Raw genomic sequence first — 13,253 nt, forward strand, 5'->3', positions numbered from 1 at the left:
CAATTAGTGCAACATAACCAAAACACTAGCACAACAATAAATGCAAAATGCACACAATCTACATAATGCTAGCTTTCAAATCTATCTGTGAGTGCAACAATCAAGTGTGTATAGATTGAAGAACACAGGCCCACAGCACGTCAACATAACAGAATCATTGAAACCTCCGGGGCTATCAAAGTATCCAATTTGGCAACAGATCATTTACAAACTACAAGGAGAACATCACCACCAATCTACTGAGAATTCAGATGAAGACTACCTTATTACAAAAAATGGGCTAAAGAGGGCAACCATCCACCCCTTCACTAAGCTTCATCCAAGGCAATGCTATCCTTGTTCTAAACAGTCCAAGAAAATAGGGAGGGTAACTAACAATTGAAAACAAAAAATTATGGCCGAAGTCAGGAAAGTTGAAAACGCTGCATCACATTTTTCATATAATATCTGCCAATTTAGTCCATGTTGATGATACATTATTACACATGCCTGGGAATGGTAACAACATCTTTCAAAGTTCTCTTCCATTCATCATATTATAATACACTTATTTATTTCATGCGACCCACTGTCTGCTGTGAGCTAAGCAAACATGAGCAAATTAAAAACATGGTTCAGATGACAGTCAAAGAAAGTAACAGTTTCATTGATACCATTGCAAAGTGGCAAAGAATGTATGTTTTGAAAGCAGAAAATGAAGCTAAACTGTATGTCATGTAGAAAATATAACTACGCACAATCGTTGCATGCAAACTGTAGGTTGCTAATTGAATTCTATCAAGCCATCTATATCTATAAATAGCATGCTTCTACTCCTGGGTTTTTATTTAAGAAATTAGCCCAATCTGGGAATTTAGTCTATATCAGCTTTTTTTTTTAAACCTAATTTCAATAACACACTTCAGATGGATTTGTGAAAATTTCCGGAGCTCTATGCTTGTTGTTCAGTGTATATGAAGTGATTTAGCAAAACGAAATGTGATATATTTTAGTGTCAGAAGGATACAGGTACTGAAATGTAATGATATATGTGTATGGACTGAGTGGAAAAACAGTTTTAGGCTACTTTCAACTCTGGCAGCACAAAATACATTTTTACAAAGTTACTTTTCCTCCTAAGTTATTAAACATTTGATTCCACAATTAAATCAGATTTTGAGAATCAAGTGTGAAATAAGTTTGAAACAATTTTCTAGCATTTTCACAGGCGGAGATAGGAAATAAAGATTTGAACTCCTTTAAGGCCTGTTCAGGGAAAAGACTAGCAAAGCTGACACAGTGAAACAGTTTTTGAGTTTTATTTCACCATGAGAGCGCACTATTAATGTGCCCTGTTGTTCTAGATTAGCCTTGTGGGCTTACAAGTCACTCTTTAAGGATGGCATGACTATATGAAAATATTTGTTTCTTCCATGGCAAAAACATCTTTTCCTTCCAAGTGTCACTGCAGTGGATTTAAACTGCAGCCCAGCCAGAGCACAGTGTTGTGCCTAGCAGACAAATATTTTGTCTGATATGTGGGTGGTGTAATATATGACCTTTAACTTCACATGTGAATTTTCTGCTCCATCTTCAATGGTCTTACAGGACAGTTAAATAGACCAATTGGTCAAAAACAATTTTACCAAAACCATTTTAGGGCTAAGACACACACATAGTGGCTCTGATTAGCAGTTTCACATGGCACAGAATGTCCTATTTACATTAAAAGTAGGGTCCAAATAAGGTATTTTTTCTGGCGAACATGCAGAAAAGGAAAATTTGCTACAGTACTTTTGTTTCATAGTGTCTTAACAAAGATAGGTTTTGAAAGCACCATTACATTCCTATGTGTGTGCCGATTCTCTCAGAAATCCTCTATGATTGTTTAGATCAGTCACATCTGAATAACACAGAAGAGTTCCATCACCTACGACACAAGAAGATCCCTATACTGAGTGGATATTGTAATTCCACTCCTTTGTACCTACCTACATGGCACATAGTATTCCCTTTGTAGAAAGAGTAAATAATACTTGTGGAATAGCGTGTATTTTAGAATATTAATAGAAAAAAATATCGTCTGACATAAATATCATGTCCTAAATATTGTTTACAAAAACATCATCCGATTGGCTGTAGATTTTGTAATATTAACTCCAATGTAGTGGTATTTTTGTAAATGATATTTAGAACAAAATATTTATGTCATACAATATTTTAGCTGTGATTTTCTGGTACAATACTGTGTAAGAATGCAAAATCTATGTCAATATGTGCATGGATGTTGTGTATCTGTGTGCATGCGCTGTACAATACACACACCTATTGAATTTGTTGATGATTATGTCATAGGATTTAACAAAACTGCTATAGATGATTTTATCTTCTGGAAATTTGTGAATTACTATTATCTAAAATACTGTAGATGAAGTAAACTTGATTATTTATTCCAGTTGTTCTATAGCACGACATTCAATTGAGTGGATACATCAGTTACATATTTTCTGACAATAATGAGTGCTAAACCTTGCAAGAATGAGGAAATATCAACACAATAGGAGGCAATAGTAGAGGTATCAGCAAGGTCTAGTTAAATCACTGAGATCACAAGGACATATATTTCACATGAAAGACTGATAAGTTCCATAAAAAGGAACATCATTATACATTTATAGGCACCAAATGTTGATATGATACACAAGACAGAGTCTAATGATTGAACATCAAAAAAGTAGAGTCTTAAAAATAAAGGGATAAAAGAGCAGAGGGAAAAGGCAGGGACTATGAGATAAAGTGAAACATGACTCCACAGGGAAAGGGGGGGAAAGGAGTGAGAAGTAAATGAAAGGTAATCCCAGAGGGACAGTGAATGAGTTGTAAGGTCCTACCATCAAAATGTAAAGAAAACAGGAAAAAACATCAGTTTGTTCTTAAGTGTTTCTCACAAACATTCATGCACAAGAGAGGATTAGGAAATGGGAACAAGCCGTTGAAATAAAAATAAGTAAAAACGGATGAAAAGGATTGTTGTGCACCACCTTTCTAGCTTTAGAGAGCTACATAAATGCTAGCTTTGAACTGTGAGCATGCCAGGAAATGCATGACATCTGAATAGATTACGTTTATGAGTAGACATTTGAATTATGTACTCTATCATGCTGTACCAACTGATAATTGAAGTATATAAATAAAATGTTCAATTCAGTTGAAGACTTGACATCTACAGGCCTGTCTACAAGCCATCTGTTCCCTTGGGTAAGTCCTTTTTTTGTTTTCTTTACACATTTTAGTCACGGCTTACTCTTTTGCTATTATGCACATCTTTCTTAGGTTCAGGCACTAGGTGTATTTGGTTCACTGACTTTTATTAATTGCACATGCTTCACATACACAATTTTCCCCTCTATATATGTGTATACATGCTGGTTCTTATTCATTTACATCCACATCATAGTCCTTGTTTTGTCCTGATGAGGCCCTTAAATAGAAATGAAAGAGGCCGAAACTAGTCGAATATTGTATGAACGAAGTCCACCATCCATGGAGTGAACTTAATTTAGCTACTGCTTAAAAGACTCCATCAGAGTCATATATATGCTGCACTTTGATTGAACCAGCAGAAATGTAATATACTGGTCTCTACCAATTGACATTTTGACAAATACTTTGTAAATAGCAATTCATTGTTTATTCATTTTTGTACAATGTAGATAGCTTTATGATTAATGTATTATATAAATGTGTCTTGATCTAGTGACTTTGTTAAATGTTATATGTGTAAGGATTTTGTTCTATGTAATCATCACAAGTTGTAATATATCACATGCAAACGAAAACCAAAGTAAATGAAAAGGGTAAAGAAGGTTAAAAGTGAGCATTGGTATTTGTATGACTATAATAAGGGCCACTGCAATTATGCGATTGTGCGGCTGTGCAATTTTCGCATTATTATAGATTTGCCGCATTTGCCACATAATCCATCATCTGCTGCATAAACTGCAGATTTTAACCCCCCAAAATTTTCTTTCTAGCTCAAATGGTTCAAAAGTTAATAAAAATGCAGCAACAAGTGATCCCACGCAGTGGGAAGCCCTTTGCAATGCAGGACTGATCACCTTTCTGTTGCTTAAAGCTATATTTGGATGTTAATATGATGCATACGAGGTGCAATCAATGTCATACAGGGTTATCACGTTTAAAAATGACGAAGTAATGAAGTAATATTATAACAAAACATACCACATTATGTAGCATAATTTGACTTTTCTTGCCACAAAATTTACTCAACCCTGCTGCACAATTTTGCCCTCGCCTGCCGCATAAATCCAGTGGCCCTGACTATAATATGGATGCCCTATAAGGGTAGTATAAAGACACATTTACCACAGGCTTCTGCAAAACACACAAAAGGCCAGATTTATCAAAGTGTCACCCAACTCAGCGCAGCACCAAAAATGCTATGCTGCATTGTGTGACAGGAAGGGAGCAGGAGAGCGTCATATCTACAGAGATACGGCATTCTCTGCCATGTTCCCTAGTGCCGGCTCAGAATTTTTGCGGCCGAGCGCAAGACACACATGCATCCACTTTTGCACCATAGCACCTTTGCACCATAGTGAAAAGGGTGTGTGCGTGAGTCTAGCATAGGTTTTGTACAAAATACTATGCCTAGACAACTTTTAAAGCTTTTCTTACTTTGTATGTGTGCTGTACAGTGCAGCAGACATGCAAAGTTGGAAAAGAAAGGAGAAATTAAAACATTTTTCATTTTAACGCCTGCTTTCCTGTGGCATTAATTTTTTACCCAAAACCTTGTCTCAAATTTTTGGTAGCTTGGGTTTTGCGTCAAAAAGCATGGGTGGTTGCATAGGAACACCCATGTACCATATATGTAATGCCCCCATAATGTCTCAGTTTTGCGCTAGAATGTAAATTAAAAAAAACATTGTTCGCTGTTTTGCATCACTTTTGTGACGGAAACCCACTGCACAATTGTAGTTAAACTGGCCGCCAGTCTGCATTCATGCAACCATTTAGGAAGTGGATTCAATTTAGGAAACATGGCATGTGAACCTGTGGTTATCTAAATTCATCGATGAATAGTCTGACGGGGGTATTTGGGGAAATTGCAGACCGTCATGGTGAACACTCATTTAATACCAGCGGAATGGGACAGAAGGACCAGTTGGTGTGTCTAACATGAACTTGCAGCGTTCACGCGCTGGGCCTCTGCATTTCTTTCCACGAGCGCACTCTCAGCCTCCTCAGTGACGTGTGCTCCAGACCTCAGTGCAAGAGTAAGACTTGCTGTGAGCCGAGTCCTCTGCACCAGGGCTTGAGATGGAAACAGAAGTGCAGGTACTCACTATCCCAGAGTACCTGCTTGCGACTGGAAGTGAACCTCCTCTTCCATTAAAATTAAAGAAGTGCAGGTACTGTGTACTGACCGTAACAGCCCAGCACTGCACCGTGCAGGGGAAACAAAAAACGCTCAAATTTAGGAACGTGAAGAAAGACTGACCTTTTTCCCGTTAAAATTGTTTATTCACGCCAGACTGCGCCACCGCGCCCTTAGCTGGACTACAAACAGACTGACCTCAGCCAGAATTAAGACAATAACCCTCTCATTCTCTGCCAAAAGCTTACTTAGTACTGGCTTTTCTGCGGGGTAAATATGACCGCACTCACTCCCCTAGTCCACTCTCCCCCCACCGCTCGGCGAGGAAATATTCCTGAGTCACCGCCGCCCACTTAGCTGGAAAAATATGTCCACTTCCTTGTTTGTTGGTTTAAACACTCACAGAATGTATGACTGGGAAGTTTGTTTTCATATAAGAGGTTGAACTCACCGCCTCTGTTTTCCCCCTCTCAGGTTTTATTTTCCAGCCCCCCCCCCCCCTCTCCCCGTCAAGCAGAGACTCTGTTTATGGCGGAAGTACTGGGGGTGAGGGGAAGCAGGGCTGAAAACACCCTAATAACGTATTTTCAATGCAAACAGCTAATGTCCAGCCTAGCTCTTTCTCATACAAAGTGCCTACAAATCCGAGACATTCACGGTGTAGCGATATCAGAAGTCACTATGGCATTTGTTTTATCGACCATAGGAGGTTAAAAGGATGTTCCAGCCCAACACGGATCGAAGCCTCTGGCCTGTATGTTACACACCTTTTTACAAAGCCTATGAAACTCCGCCCACAGTGCTTTTTATGTTTAAGCAATGTAAGAAATTGGGGAAATGGCCGACGCCACCTGCACCTAGGGGCGTTGTGCCCTTAGTTGGATATCGGGAGGGAGCCTTTTTTTGCATAACTAAATACTTATAAGGTCCCAAAAGCGAGACCTATTGGCTATGCCAATGCTTGTTTTAAATAGATTTACCACTATCTAACAGCGTTCTTCTTTGGGGAATTGATTGTCACTCTTGGCAGGTGGGGTGACAAAGCCTCAGTTAACGAAAAAACACGCCAGGTTACCCTACTAGTTAGGGGCTCCTTACCTTATGGCAAGCACGGGGTGCATAGGACGACAGGGTTGGTTGGTGGTCGGGGACTGATTGTTATCTGTCGGCTGTACATGGCCCTGCCACACTTAGTGGTTGATGGCTCTGAGCTGTATGTGGTAGAGTTCCACTGACGACAGTGGCCTTACATAACACACAGGCGTGTCCTGGCGCTACTGTAGTAGCGTTCCTGTGGGCGGATGGCTAGCAGCTGTAGGTGACAAAGGGTACGGTCTGGTGGTGTCCCAGTAGTGGCACTGGATTTACCTCCCACGGACGGGTGCCCTGGTGTTGATGTAGTAGTGGCCTCTTAGTGCAGCTGAAGGCCAGAAGCTGTAGGTGGTGGGCCTCTGGCAGGTTCAGGGGGGTTGGGTGGGAGGGTATGGCAGTGGTCCAGCAGCAGAGCTTCGCCTTACCTGGCATCTGTGCGTGCCCCTGTCACGCTCGCGACATGCAGGCCTGTGAGTTCGGAGGGGATCCAGGAAGCCAGGCTCGGGATTGTTAAAAATAAAACTGCCCCAGGGAGGGAGGGTGAGGAGTGAGGTTATCCCCAGGAATAATATTAATGCCAGAGGAAAGTAGAGCCACTGACGTCAACGGCAGCCAATCAGAAGGCCGAGCTCCTGGAGCTGGGATGTCAGAGCACAAGGCTGTCAGCTGCAAATTAAAGCAAAGCCTCCTAAAATGCCCAACGCTGCGCGGGCCCACAAACAATTTAAATGGACGATGCTTAGGGGGCATGTCAGCAAAATGTGTTGAACGCACAAAGCACCACTGACTAGGAGAAGGGTTGCTTTGCGTGGGGGACAGTAAGCTGCACATAGGGGTGTCTTTCACCACAGTAGACAGGGAAATTATAGAGATGTACAAAAAGGGATTTGCTGGAGGTAGTGAAGGGGAATGGCGTGTGGAAGAAGGATGTCAAAAGAACATGTTAAATGTAAAATCTTAATTATGATAATGTAGGGATAGTGCGTATCGAGGGTAAAGAGGCATTCGGAGAATAGAGGCGAGCAAAAGGAAACAAACACATTGATTGCAATTTGCATACAATTAAAAACGATTAGGGGTGTCATGCAAAATGTACAATATAAAACCACTGCGAAAAAGGCAACATTTTAGTGATATAGTAAAAATCTTACCATACACAGAAGAGAAGAAAAACGCACATCAACGTGAAAACAACTCAATTGTAACTCAAAAACAAGCCCCCCCAGCAGCTGCGGAATTCTAAAAGCACGTGAGTGGCGTGCGCGCGCGCCACAGCAAGCGATCTGTTTTCAATTATTGCGCCCGCGTCTTGGCACGATAATTCAAAACAGATGCCGCTCATCCGCAGGCAATAGGCCGTGGGTGGAGCAAAGGCAGGACATGCACCCGCCTTTGCCCAATTGCGTGCTGTCTTTTTTAGAAAGACGCACGCAAAGCCCAATAGCATGTGCACAAAAACACACACGCGACCGTGTGGTGAGCTTGGTGAGCTTTCTGAAGCCCCGTACAAAAGTCTCGCCAGGGCAGCGCATGTGCGCTGCTAAAGGCTCGATCTAAAAATCTTAACAGTAGAACTGAAGATATGCAATTTTCAGGATTTCAGTGAATGTAATCCCAAAAAGCACAAAGCACCAACTGCGGGGTCTGGTCGGGCTAGACCGCGACAAAGTCACAAGTTCAGGCCGACCGTGATGGAGTGCAGGTCAGCTACAGGGATCAAGCTATGGCTGCTGAACAAGGATACCTTAAATACTGATTGCAAAGAGTTGCACAGTCCCACATCGAGGGTGCTTTGTGCAGCAGAGGCGATGTGAGGTCCTGGTCGGAGAAGCGTTGCACAACGTCGGTTCAGAGAAGCTGTGAGGCTGCAATGTGAAGTCGAGGAGGATGTCGATGAGGGGGGCTTGCGATGTGAAGTCCTGTGTCGAGAATGAGGCACACACCGGTTTTCTACGAAGAAGCCACAGAGCTTGAAAAGCAGAGTTCTGTGTCATCATCAAAGCTATAATCGACAAGACACTTGCTATACGAGGGCCTGTGTCGGGGATGCATTGTACACCTTGGATCCAATGAGGCTGCATGCTGTGATGCAAAGTCCTTGCATCAGGAATGCGAGGTGACGCATCAATTCCGCTTAGGGTTGCGCTGCACTCTAGCGGAGATGTGTACGATCCACGGATGGACTGGAAGAGCACCTTCAGGCCCACTTTCAAGGGTCCAGGACTAGGGTGGCAGCACTTGGCATGGTAGGACTCACAAATGGCATAGTCCATGTGCTGGGTTCAAGGTTGTTGGAGCACCTAAAGCTCTAGAGAGGAGGCCAGGCAACAAGCTCTTGGAGTCACTATAGGGTCCTTGGTTCAACAGATACAGGTCCAGTCCTTCTCACCCAGGCAAGAGGACAGCAGGTCAGTACAGCAGGATAGCAGGGCAGCAGGGCAGCAGTCCAGAAGAGTGGCAGTCCTTTCAGTAACACAGCAGTCCTTCTTCCTGGCAGAGTCCACAGGTCCAAATGTGTACTGAGGAGTTGGGGTCTTAGGTCCAATATTTACACATGGAAGTGGAGGAAGCTTCTAGAGGTTTCCACTCCCCTGAGATGTCAGACATCCCCTTTCTCCCTGTCTTGTCCCCAGCTTATCTGAGGTCACAAAAAAACAGAGATAACCGTTTTGTGAGAGTGCTTAGGCACAGCCTTTGTGACGTGAAAGTGTGGTAGGTGACAGCTCCTCCCCTTTGTTAACTTAGAGAGCCTCATCCTGCCAACGCCTATCTTCCCTTTGCCTCCCCATCTGGGAGCAATACACAAAGACCAACTGTCAGCTACACCTAGTCATGTGACCCAGGAACAGGCTGCAGGCACCAAATGGTTAGGACAAGCAAATGCCATCTGTCTAAAAGTGGCATTTTCAGAATTGTGATTAAAAATCTGCCATTAAAGAGGGGTTTTAATTGTAATTCTCCAGACACCATACTCAACCACTTTCACCTGTTTCCAATTGGAAGATACAGCTTATTAAATGTAATAAGGTAACTCCAATGTTATCCTATAGGAGAGGTAGGCCTCGCAGTAGTGAAAAATGACTTTGGGGGTTTTTCACTGTACCACTACAGAACGTAAAAGTATATATCCTACTTTTTAAATACAGTACACCCTGTTCATAGCCTACCCTAGGGGTGACCTACATGTATTAAAACAGAAGGTTTGGGCCTGGCAAAAGGTTTATTTTGGCATGTCAAATTGGCAGTTTAAAAGCTGCACAGACAGGCTACAATGGCAGGCTTAAGATACATTTGAAGGGCTACTATCAGTGCTGCAGGCCCGCTAGTAGTATTTAATTTACAGGCCCTAGGTACATATGGTAAAACTTTACTAGGAACTTACAGGTAAATTAAATGTGCTAATTTGGCGAAAGCCAATTCTACCATATTTTCAAGAGAGAGCACAAGCACTTTAGCACTGGTTAGCAGTGGTAAAGTGTGCACAGTCATGAAGCCAGCAAAAACAAAGTCAGCACAACAGTAGGGTTGAAGGAAAAAAAAGTTAGAGGGAAAAGCACGCCAAGGGTGCCTGGTCTAACAAGCAACATTCATCACATAAAAAGACAGGAGAGAAGACGACTAAGTTATCCTGTCCTATTGCACCTGTAGAACTCCTCAGGGTTCATCCCAGCTCACCCTGGCTACACCCATGGAACTTTACTCCAGGTTTGCATTTAATAATTACATTTAGGGTGTGACAGAATAAGAAGGTCAATGACAGCAATTGTTAATTGTCTCTTGTTAGCGGACCTAACTACTTGTCATATTATTGATCATGTAACAGATGTGGTCTGGTATATTCTTCGGTGTGGCTTCATTGGCGATGGACCAGAACAGCTGATACTCTAGTGGACCAGGAAGTGACAGCTGATTTAAATATTTACTTATTACACTTTAGATTACTATTTGCAGAGGAGAACCAGGTATTGGGAAATCTGTTTAACACAACTCTTACTAGAGGGTTTAGTCTTTGCTGTGGTTATACATGCACACATGTTATGAAAGCAGTTGCACATTTAAAATATATTTCTTTAGTATAAGGAAGGGGAAATTAGCCCTCTGATATATGCAATTCAGAAATGCATGGAATCGATATTTATGGCATGCCAAAATAAATACAATTTGCTGGAAGGGATGTAATAAAGATATCAACAACAGCGCCTTGTCCTGAAGATAGATTAGGCACATCGAAGAAATACTTAATGATATGACCTAGAGAAGTACCACACGAGCCACTTTATAAAGGAACAGCAATCGTGTGCATAACACATCAAGAATATAATGGTTTCCTAAGAGTGAAGAAGAGAAAGACCTTTAACTGTCCAGAAATTGATGTAGGCCACAATAGGTATCTAGCTCAGAGCTTTGATGCTAAAGTATGTAGGATAAGAATAAAAGATATGAGTGGAAAGGGCTAGGTCTGGTGGCTTAGTGGACTAATGCGTCCACAATAAGGGCTTGTGTTTGACCTTTTAGTCACAGGTTCAAATCCAGGCGGATCCACTCAGCCTTTCATCCTTCTGAGGTCAATAAAAAAAATATCATTGAACTGGGTAACAATAAACATCCATTATTCAGTGCCTTGATACCCTTGGGTTATATGTACGCTTTACAAATACAAAATATACATGTTAAAACTAAAAACACAAAGCGTAAACATGAGGACATAGAAATGCAGATTGTCCATAATTATAGAAGGAAACTATACACATGATTCACAAAGCTGGTTGTGTGCAAATTCACCTTGCACACTCGAGTGGCCTTTTTTTTAAGAAGAGGAATGTCACAAGGTTACATTAAGCCTGAATAGAATCGGGATTTTACATCCTTACATTCTTAAGTAGCCTATGCATCCTAAACACAATGACATTTGACACACATTCAGTTGTGTGCACATACAGGATAATATTCTTCGAACTCAGTTTTGTTTACGCTGCTACTTCATAGGCACACTAACAGCCACCTTTAACATTCTGTACAAGGCAAAGTTCATCATGCAAAATGTTTTGGCCACTAGACAACAGAGCTATCACAATAGAATAAACAATAGCGGCCTGACTGGGGCTTCGGCATGGTAATATGGATGATGTTATTATATATATGACATGAGCCCTTTGTTTAGACAGAGGAGCATTTCGCCGGCACTGAGAGGTTGACCCATGCCAGAATTCTAGCCCAGCTGATTCCTGTTTACCTCATGCGAGGGATACTGCCCAGCTTTCCACCAAGATGGGCAGCTTGATGACACTTACCCACAGGTAACGGGGAGTTAGATCACCATACAGGGATTTGGCAGATTCACTCACCCTAAACATGATAGGGTGAGTGAATCTGCTAGGTAGGAGTACAACATATTACAGTATTTGTATGCACGCATAAATTCTCTGCAATAAGCAAAATGGTTGAACTGTTTATCTTTTTCACCATTTTAGTAATGCTAATCACATTATTCTGTTTCATTTTATTAATTATTGCAGTGCAAGAATTTTACTCAAAAATCACAATGCTTCAATAAATATTGAAATGCTTCACTGTGTATTTCTTGTGTATCTCTTTGAGTATGCATAATTAACTGAGCGAAAGGGATCCTAATCTGTTACTACAATTTCCTTGGGGAGTCAGGGTTGTCATTTCCTGAGGTTGCAAATCTATCTGTTAACTTGTAAGGTTAGGGGTACAGATGATTCACTGTGAGCTAGCAGGACTTCAACCAACATATCCGGATGCTGTGCGTGGAATCAGTTTCTCACAGTTCTGATAGTTATGTTGGCCAACAAATGCAGTTTTATTTGGGAAAATATAAGCCGTACAACTGGAAAGTCAAATTCGTCTTTTACAAAACATGGTTTTACGCCCACAAAAGAACGCATTCACATCTGGATTTTTATGTATCTTAAATCTTCCACAGGGGACAGAGAGGATGTTCCAAGATTGAAATGATCCGAAAGTGTGGCCACACTGGAAATGGTCGGAGATTTACTGTTGTCAAATGGAGCAGAATCATCGACCATTGACTTGGAGCATCCTCAGGTGAAATAAGCGAGCATTTGTGATTTGGGGATATGTCCTTTTTTGAACACTGAGAAAATCAGCAACCGCAGGGCAACTCTTGTACCAGGGGAGGAGATGCCATAGCAGGGCCTTATGCAGAAAGCCCACATGGAGATTTTTACTGAAAGGTTTAGCAATTACTGTAAATTGTAGCTCATATTTGGCAAAGCGCTTTGATGTCACTGCTATGCATAGTACCGCCACGGGGCTACTGTAGGAAATCCTGTGTGGTTACCCCTGATCTTTCTCATTTTTCTGGACTGTGGGCCAGATGTACGACCATTCATTTTTGTGAGTCACAAATTGCGTCAAATTGCGACTCGCAAAAATGAATGCACAACTGTGTCTCAGATACTGTTTGCAATTCCCAATGGGGTCGCAAATTGCATGCCTCATTAATATTTATGAGGCTGTCGCAATTTGCGACCCCATTTGGAATGGCTCGCACTCACAGGAATGGTGGCCTGCTGGGGTCAGCAGACCACCATGTCTGTGACTTCTTTTTTAATAAAGCAGTTTTTTAAAAATGCATCCCGTTTTCATTAAAGGAAAACGGGATGCATTTAAAAAAAAAATTGAACTTTTCAATTTCATTTTTTAAGGGCAGGCAGTGGTCCCTGGGACCACTGCCTGCCCTTAGGAAATATTTTCGCGGCCATTCACAAAAGGGAAGGGGTCCCCTGAGGATCCC

General features: G+C 41.7%; 1 protein-coding gene across 2 annotated transcripts in view; it reads right to left on the minus strand.

The window, feature by feature from the left end:
• Nucleotides 1-13,253, minus strand: part of FAM20A (FAM20A golgi associated secretory pathway pseudokinase) — a 267,701-nt gene that overhangs the window by 210,910 nt on the left and 43,538 nt on the right. The window lies entirely within an intron of this gene.

This window comes from Triturus cristatus, chromosome 7 (genome assembly GCF_964204655.1).
Source record: "Triturus cristatus chromosome 7, aTriCri1.1, whole genome shotgun sequence".
NCBI lineage: Eukaryota > Metazoa > Chordata > Amphibia > Caudata > Salamandridae > Triturus > Triturus cristatus.